General features: G+C 42.3%; 1 pseudogene; it reads right to left on the bottom strand.

Moving 5' to 3' along the window:
• Positions 1-8528: 8528 nt before the first annotated feature.
• Positions 8529-8627, bottom strand: LOC147727629 (U6 spliceosomal RNA; annotated as a pseudogene).
• Positions 8628-8931: the final 304 nt, after the last annotated feature.

Genomic DNA, 8931 nt, shown 5'->3' with positions numbered 1-8931 from the left:
AAAAGAAGGCAACTCTTTCACTGAGAAAAACCAAGGGGCATATTACCAACAACTAGCGATAATTATCGCTATGTTCGTATAGCAGCGATTTTCTATCGCCGAGCTGCAGCGATTTTTATCGCTTAGGAACCTTGCTATTATCAAGGTTTATCTCCTAAGCGATAAAAATCTTCCGAAATGCATGAATATCGCTGAAAAGTCCGCGATATTCATGCATTACCGAGCTAATGCTCTTAGCCATGTTATCCACCTACCATTGGATAACATGGCTAAGAACTGCTCAGGGGCAGGTGTTAACTTTTGGAGATATTTGCGCTTAGCGCGAATATCTCCAAAAGTTGGTAATAGGAGATAGCGATGTTAGCGACTGTTTCCAGTCGCTTACATCTTGGCACGCCCACTTTGCATGTCATTAGTAATAAATTTTACTGACATGCAAAGCGGGGCCCAAGATGGTCGCTATCTCCTACTAGCTGTCGCTAACTGGTGTTAGCGACAGCTAGGTAATAGGGAGATAATTTTATCTCCGCTTTCTTGGCTTTTAACGCCAAAAAAGCGGAGATAAACCCCCTTAATAATATGCCCCCAAGTCTCTGTATTTATTTGACTAGCGAACAACTGCAGTAAGTCTTAACTTTTGACTTTGCCACGGTCTAGCTCGATTAATTGCCTGTAGCGGGTGATTTGCACTTTTCTCACGCTATTTGTATTTGAACTTTTAAAATGTCTTAAATCTTGGTCCCTTTCTTGCATTTCTGTTTTGGGGGAGTTTGCGCTTATCTCAATGAGTTCTTTTTTTTATTTATGCAGATTTGCACACATTGTAAATTCAAACAAACTTCACACTGCACCATGCGATCAGACACCAAAATAATTACAAAACAATATTTTCTAATACAATAATTCATAAGCCAAAAAACAATGAACATTCTCAATTTTTTTACATTGGAGTGAGAACTTTATTGTGTTGTGTTTTTGACTTTATAACAGTTTTGGTACTTCTAATGCTTTACACCATTTATTAATTTAGGCTTGACTACTCTGTGTCATAGCTAATAGGGACTGAGCTCAGGTTTAAATTACTGTACATTTTACTAGACCCAACAAGAATAGTGGTGGTATTGCTTGTGGTGGACTAAGATCCACCTCAGATAGCAAATCACTTTCTCACACACACCTTTTTATTTCTTACAGCAGTTCAAGTATCTAGTGAGATGAACAGAATACTACAGATGTCGCATTACTAATCAGGCCAGTAACTCAGGATACCATCCCCATCAGAGTCACAGTGTTATAACATGGTATGCCCCTCTCCCCCTCCCTTCCCTTTTCCCCTTACTTGGTCTCTCCCTCCTGTAGAATGTTGGAGTGAAGCTCGCCTTGGAATGTTGGGGAGCTCACTCCAGTAGTTGGCACTGAAGAATCTGGTTCCATTAAACTCCTCTTCTTTACCTAACCTGTGTGGAGTATTCTTCGTAACAATTTGGCAACTTATACCGTGCTGGGGACGGTTGGATTCTTTCCCCTGTGATAGCTGCCAACTACAGAAGTCAACTGATCAGAAGAGAGGCGAAGTGGAGCTCCATTCACCCCTGTAACAGTTCAAGCTTAATGAAGAAATCCTTGTGAGCTTCATCGAAGTTGTGATGCATCGGTGATTAAGAAAAGGTTTAGAGACTCTGCCATTTTAATGTCTGAGCTGTAGTCGTTTCATTCGGACTGCTTTCAGTTCGAGGTGGTGAGGGGAAATGATATCAGCGTAGTAGGTCCTGCCTGCCTGATTCCTGCGTTCCTCAGTTCCTCATAGGTGAACCACTCTGAGGAAAACGAGACGAGTTGGCGCTTGTGCCCACTTGTCCCGACCTGATCTGCGGTGACAACTCGGAACCCTCCGGTGTGGCTACGTCCATTACAGTAATCCTCCTGTTCTTATTGTTGATGGGCAAAAGTGAGGTGGGAGACGTCTTTGAGAAAGCCTCTCTCTTTTAACTGTTTCGGTCTGTGGGGCTATCTTGTTGACAAGGAATGGTTGCATGACTTTGATCCATCTTCACTCCTGTCAAGGGAATGGTAATTTGCTTCTGGAAAACAGCGCTCGTCATTTCAAGGCGTGTTCCGTTTTGCTGTCATAGGGAGACTGTGACTGACATTTCTTTCTATTGGTGTGTCATCTTTTTAACCAGTCAGAAATTGTTGTAGTTTTCACCTACGGCCATTGACCTGCAAGGAGAGTGGGTGCACATGTTTTTTTCCCGAATCAAATGTGTATTTGAAGTATTATTGAAATGAGTTTTGGGTGGTAAATACAGGTGTAGTGCGCTTTCTTTTATAAATCTGAAGTGTCTGCAAAAGTAATCTATTTACAACATCTACATAACGCTAATGCTGTATTCTTTTGGTACCATCATTTCTGTATAGATACAGCTTTATTTTGTTACCCACATTAGCCACCTGGTGTTTTCTTCGCTGATTGGCACAGCATTGCCAGTTTATTTTCATTACCTAGGCCTGTTCGTTATATTTTGTGTATCCTAGGTTCTAAGCCATTGGACGGGTTTCCCTCTACCCTCTAATTTCTACCCACTCTGGGTGTTCATTCTTCATTATTCTGGTTCTCTCTCTCTCTCTCTATTTTTCTTCTTTTCTTCTCTCTCTAGCTATTATCATGACAGCCTTAAATATGTCTCAGCCACCACCATTTTTTGGATGAAGCAGGTGATCCGATTATTCCCTGGAAAAAATGGTTTAATTTGTTTGAATCATATTTGATTGCTATAGGAGGAAATAGATTTTCATCTTTAAGGAAGCAACACATTTTACTGTATAATTTGGGAAAGTATGGAAGGGATGTGTTCGAAGACTTACCTGAAGTAGCTGGTGATGGTGCTAACGTCAATGTGGGAGGTGATGGCGGGGTTCAACCTGATGTGTATGAGGCTACCGTGAAAAAATTGGCAGAACAGTTTGGGGACAGGATTAATATAGTTCTTGAGCGCCATAAATTTTTCTTGCGGGCTCAAGGTAAAAATGGGAAAGTAAAGAATTATATTGCAGTGTTGAGGGGTTTGGCAGCTACGTGTGATTTTGGTCTCCTTACTGAGTCCTAAATCAGGGACCAATTAGTTAGATGCACATGTTAAAAGAAAATTCAGGAGAGACTCCTAGCAGAAGCCTCTGATTTACAAAGAGCTATTGATATTGCTATCAGCATTGAGCACACAAGCTACTGTATGAATGAAATGAAGGAGGCTAGTGAGGTTAAACAAGTTAATGACTATGGTGTGAACAAAGTAGTTCAGAGAGATGTTAAAATTAAGTCTAACCAACCTGAGGTGAATAAACACAGTGCTCAGCCCAACAAGCCTAAGTGCTATAGATGTGGTAACCCAAACCATCTAGCGAATGATGTAAAGTGTCCAGCGAGGGGAGTCACTTGCAGTAATTGCAAGAAATGGGGCCATTTTTTGAGGGTATGCCACGAAAAGAAAAGTACTACTCACATGGTGGTCCAAGAGTTGGACCAACCGTGGAAAGGGGACATTATTTTTCAAGTGCTGAACATTGGTGAACAGAATGTGAATGCATATCCAGAATGTAAAATATTACTGGACAATGTTGCATATGATGTCTTTGCTGATTCATGTTCCCCTTACACTCTCATAAATGAGTCTGCATTCAAAGAAAATTCAGGCCATAAAGAGTATAATCTATTGCCTTCTGATATCAAACCAGGGGGATACACTTCCGACTCCATTCCTTTGGTTGGAATGTTGTTAATGCAGATTGATTTTAAAGATAGGTCAACATTGGGTAAAGTGTATATCACAAAAAATTGATCTAATTTGTTAGGGTGGAAACACCAAAAAGACCTAGGTATCAAATTAGATCCAAATGCGCCTGAACAGGTGTTGCTGATTGATAGGTCTACGGTTGGGAAGGAGGTTTGTGAGAAATTTCCGGAGGTGTTTACAGACAAGTTAGGGCAACTTAAAGGGTTCCTCCACAAGATCAAACTTAAATCTAATTCAAAACCAGTTGTACACAAAGCAAGGTCTGTCCCTTTGTTGCTAAGAGAACCCCTTCAGGAAGAATTCAACAGACTGGAAGAAAACAGAATAATAGAGCGTATTGAAAGCTCAGAGTTGTTGGCCCCCATTGTGGTAGCGGCTAAAGGGGCGGAAGGGCATCCGCCTCTGTGTGGACCTCAGGGATTTGAACGCCAACATCTGGGTGGACAGACAACCCCTCCCAAACATTAATGAAATGTTGATGGGAATTCAAGGAGCAAAGTATTTCACTGTTCTAGATCTGTCCTCGGCCTACCACCAGGTTGTCCTTCACCCAGATTCAAAGCACCTCACGTCATTCATAACCCCTTTTGGTGCATATCAGTTCTCAAGGTTACCATTTGGACTCGCTTCTGCGGCTGCTGTTTTCCAGCGCATAATGCAAAATATTCTGCAAGGCCTTGAAAAAGTTATCTGCTTCAAGGATGATATATTACTCTATGGAGCATCTGAAAATGAGCACAACAAAGTTTTGGAGGTGGTTCTGTCTAAACTCAGCAAAGCGGGAGTCACGACCCACAAAGAAAAATGTAAGGTTGGGGTGCGGACGGCCATAAAGAGTATAATCTATTGCCTTCTGATATCAAACCAGGGGGATACACTTCCGACTCCATTCCTTTGGTTGGAATGTTGTTAATGCAGATTGATTTTAAAGATAGGTCAACATTGGGTAAAGTGTATATCACAAAAAATTGATCTAATTTGTTAGGGTGGAAACACCAAAAAGACCTAGGTATCAAATTAGATCCAAATGCGCCTGAACAGGTGTTGCTGATTGATAGGTCTACGGTTGGGAAGGAGGTTTGTGAGAAATTTCCGGAGGTGTTTACAGACAAGTTAGGGCAACTTAAAGGGTTCCTCCACAAGATCAAACTTAAATCTAATTCAAAACCAGTTGTACACAAAGCAAGGTCTGTCCCTTTGTTGCTAAGAGAACCCCTTCAGGAAGAATTCAACAGACTGGAAGAAAACAGAATAATAGAGCGTATTGAAAGCTCAGAGTGGTTGGCCCCCATTGTGGTAGCGGCTAAAGGGGCGGAAGGGCATCCGCCTCTGTGTGGACCTCAGGGATTTGAACGCCAACATCTGGGTGGACAGACAACCCCTCCCAAACATTAATGAAATGTTGATGGGAATTCAAGGAGCAAAGTATTTCACTGTTCTAGATCTGTCCTCGGCCTACCACCAGGTTGTCCTTCACCCAGATTCAAAGCACCTCACGTCATTCATAACCCCTTTTGGTGCATATCAGTTCTCAAGGTTACCATTTGGACTCGCTTCTGCGGCTGCTGTTTTCCAGCGCATAATGCAAAATATTCTGCAAGGCCTTGAAAAAGTTATCTGCTTCAAGGATGATATATTACTCTATGGAGCATCTGAAAATGAGCACAACAAAGTTTTGGAGGTGGTTCTGTCTAAACTCAGCAAAGCGGGAGTCACGACCCAGAAAGAAAAATGTAAGGTTGGGGTGCGGACGGTGGTGTATCTGGGGCACACTATTTCTAGCGAAGGTATCAAACCTAAGGCCAGTTTGGTGGACGCAGTCAAATTTGATCCTGCTCCAGAAAATAAAGATGAATTCAAGTCCTTTCTGGGCCTGGTTGAGTATATGTCGAAGTTTGTGAAGAACTTTGCCGACCAAGTACAACCTCTCCGTGAACTGCTCAAACTAGGAACCAAATTTGAATGGGGCACTGTACACCAACAAGCCTTTCAACACGTCAAAGAAGCCATTGTGAATGCTCCAATTCTGCACACATTTGATCCTAATGCAAAGTCCACACTTTCAACTGATGCTAGTAATAAAGGGTATGGGAGCTTCCTTGACTCAAATGGTAAATGGAAAAGAAAGAGTGATAGCCTTCGCTTCAAGAACCTTGAAGACTGCAGAAGCAAATTATTCCACCATCGAGAAAGAGGCACTTGCGTGTTACTGGGCCATCCACCCTTTTAAGTACTTCTTGTGGGGAATTCCGTTCTGCTTAAGGACGGATCACAAACCTCTGATCCCGCTATTAGCTACCAAACTGTTAGAAAATACTACTCCACGCATCTCCAAGTGGGTTCTAGGACTGCAAGGGTTCAACTATTCCATTGTACATGTTCCTGGCTCAAAAAAATTCCTTGGCAGACTGTCTTTCGCGTATGCCAGTATTGGAAAATGAACCTGATGAGATCCAAGTAGAAGAAACCATCCTTGCGGTTGATGTCCCGGCAATAAAAAAGGAGGAGTGGAAGAAGTCACTTCAGGAAGAGGATGTGTTGCACAAATTGAAAGTAATGATTTCAAAGGGCTGGCCGGAGAAAAAAGAGGAGGTGCCAGAGGATCTCCAAGAGTTCTGGTGTGTGAAGGAGGAATTATCCACAGTGGAAGACATGGTCTGGAGGAGTAAAAAGATAGTCCCTCCGTCTGGTATGAGAGGTCACATCATACGGTTAGGGCATGAAGGTCACCCGGGTCGAAGTCTGACAAAAAGTAAAATTCGTCAAAGCTATTGGTTTCCAAAAATGGACACACAAATTGAAGAACTTGTAAAAAATTGCATTGAGCTCCTTTGGTTCGTGTCACCGTGCCTACCAAACCTTGGGATAAACTAGGGATGGACATTATTGGCCAATTTAAACCTTTCTCAAAAATTCATGTTCGTTCTAATCGATTATCATTCCCATTGGATAACCACTAAGTTCTCAAAAATTCATGTTCGTTCTAATCGATTATCATTCCCATTTGATAACCACTAAGTTTGTCCCTTCCATCTCCACTGCTTTCCTCATTGAGTTTCTTAAAGAGAGCTTTTCAAAAGAGGGCATCCCCAGTGAATTGATGACGGAGAATGGGGTGCAATTAATTTCAGATGAGATGAGGGAATTCTTGAACGACTTATCCATTGTTCACATCAAATCTCCATTGTACTCTCCAAAATCCAATGGGATAGTAGAAAGGGCAAATAGAATGCTGAAGGATACCATTCAACTAGCTTTGTCAACTAAAGATGTTGTGGTCATATCACATCACACCTAATTCAGTGTCCGGAGTCTCCCCGTTTACCTCTCTTAAAGGCAGGAACCCAGGTTCAAAGCTCACCCCCAATTGGTTAAATGGAGGTTCTCCTGTGTGGGTTGACAGGAACAATGTTTCAGAGAAGGTGAAAGAAAATCAAGCAAAGTATAAAGACAAGTATGATGCTAAATGGGGTACAAGGGACAGAGAGTGGATGGTCGGGGATTGGGTTGTGGTCAAGAAACCCAATCTAGTGAAGTCTAAACCTTCCGTTTTCTCTAAACCCCTTAGAATAAGGAAGGTAAACAATAATTCTGTTTTGTTAGAAGATGGCAATCTGTGGAGCATGGATAGATTGGCTCGTTGCACTAATGTTCATGTCTACAAATCCTCTAGCAATGATGACTCTGGCGAAGCGGTGGGTGATTCAAGTATAGGAAGAGTTGCACGGCAACGTAGGTGTCCGGCATGGCAAGCTGACTACAGCATGTAATGTATACCTTTCTGTGCTCACTGCTGTTCCTCCTACATGTGGTTTGTGCCAGGGTTTTTTTAATGCAATTTCAATGTATTGTATTTTATTGCATGTATTGGATCTTTCTCTCAATTGTGTTTTTTTTAGTTTTAAGCTAGGCTGTTGTCATTTTACTGCCTCTTTGCATTTACCCAAAGTGTTGTGTTACAGAGGGAGGTGTGTTATAACATGGTATGCCCCTCTCCCCCTCCCTTCCCTTTCCCCTTACTTGGTCTCTCCCTCCTGTAGAATGTTGGAGTGAAGCTCACCTTGGAATGTTGGGGAGCTCACTCCAGTATTGATCTACTGGGAGGGTTTGGGGTATTCCAGAATTGGCCAGGCGCGCACCTGAGTAACCGCAAGGTATATTGCTGCTATGGAGTATAGAAATCCAGGCAAAAGGGCGGGCGGTAATCCCTCACAACCGCTCAATGTTGGATCCAGAAAATCCACACAAATTGCATATACACAACAAAGCCCCTGCACTGGACAAACAATAACAATGTTCGGGTGATTTCGAGTTTCAGTAGCATAGGTCAACATGCACATCGAACATTTCAAAGTGAATAGACCATATAATGCCGAAAAAGAAATTCAAATGAAGTAAAGTTCTTGGTATAAAAACACCGGTTTATTGTTCCTCTGTACTGGCCAACACGTGTTTCATCGCAGGGAAACAGACTGCGAATCTTCAGGGCCTCATAGAAAAAGGACCGGAAATGGTGTTGTGTCCAAAAACCGGAAAGGGCGAAGTATGTGGAAAACAAAAAGTTGCTCGCGTAGTGGATGGTTTCTTAATGTAGTAGAAAGGAAGCCATAACCGGGAGGAGAAAATTTGTAGCAGTAGCGCTCAAAATACGATAACAGGCGGATACACCTGGTTGTTTGTATTCCCCCTCCTGTAGTTCCCGGCGCCGTTTTTCAAAGACGGTCTTTTTTTTTTTTTTTAAATATGGAACGCTTCACGAATTTGCGTGTCATCCTTGCGCAGGGGCCATGCTAATCTTAGTCTTTGAAAAACTACGTAAGCGCATCGTAAGATGACGTAAGCGCTCCGTAAATAATACGTAAACGCACCGTAAGCTTACGTAAGCGCTCCGTAAACGCTCTGTAAACGCTCTGTAAGGTTACGTCCAACCATGTGACATCATAACAAAAGATTTTATTGGTTTATAATACTTCCTACTCCAATTCTTGAAAGACCCCTCCCATCTTCATCATTCTTCTTTGGCTTTCGAGGAAGAAACACCTTTTTTCATCAGCACTTTGCTCCTGAATCAATCCATTGAAATGTCTGAACAGCAGGAACCTGAGCATTCAGAACAAGAGGAACCTGAGCATTCAGAACA

The sequence above is a fragment of the Lissotriton vulgaris genome, chromosome 3_1 (assembly GCF_964263255.1).
Source record: "Lissotriton vulgaris chromosome 3_1, aLisVul1.2, whole genome shotgun sequence".
In the NCBI taxonomy this organism is placed as follows: Eukaryota; Metazoa; Chordata; class Amphibia; order Caudata; family Salamandridae; genus Lissotriton; species Lissotriton vulgaris.
Note: the sequence above shows the minus strand (reverse complement) of the source record. Positions and strands in the feature narration are given on the sequence as shown.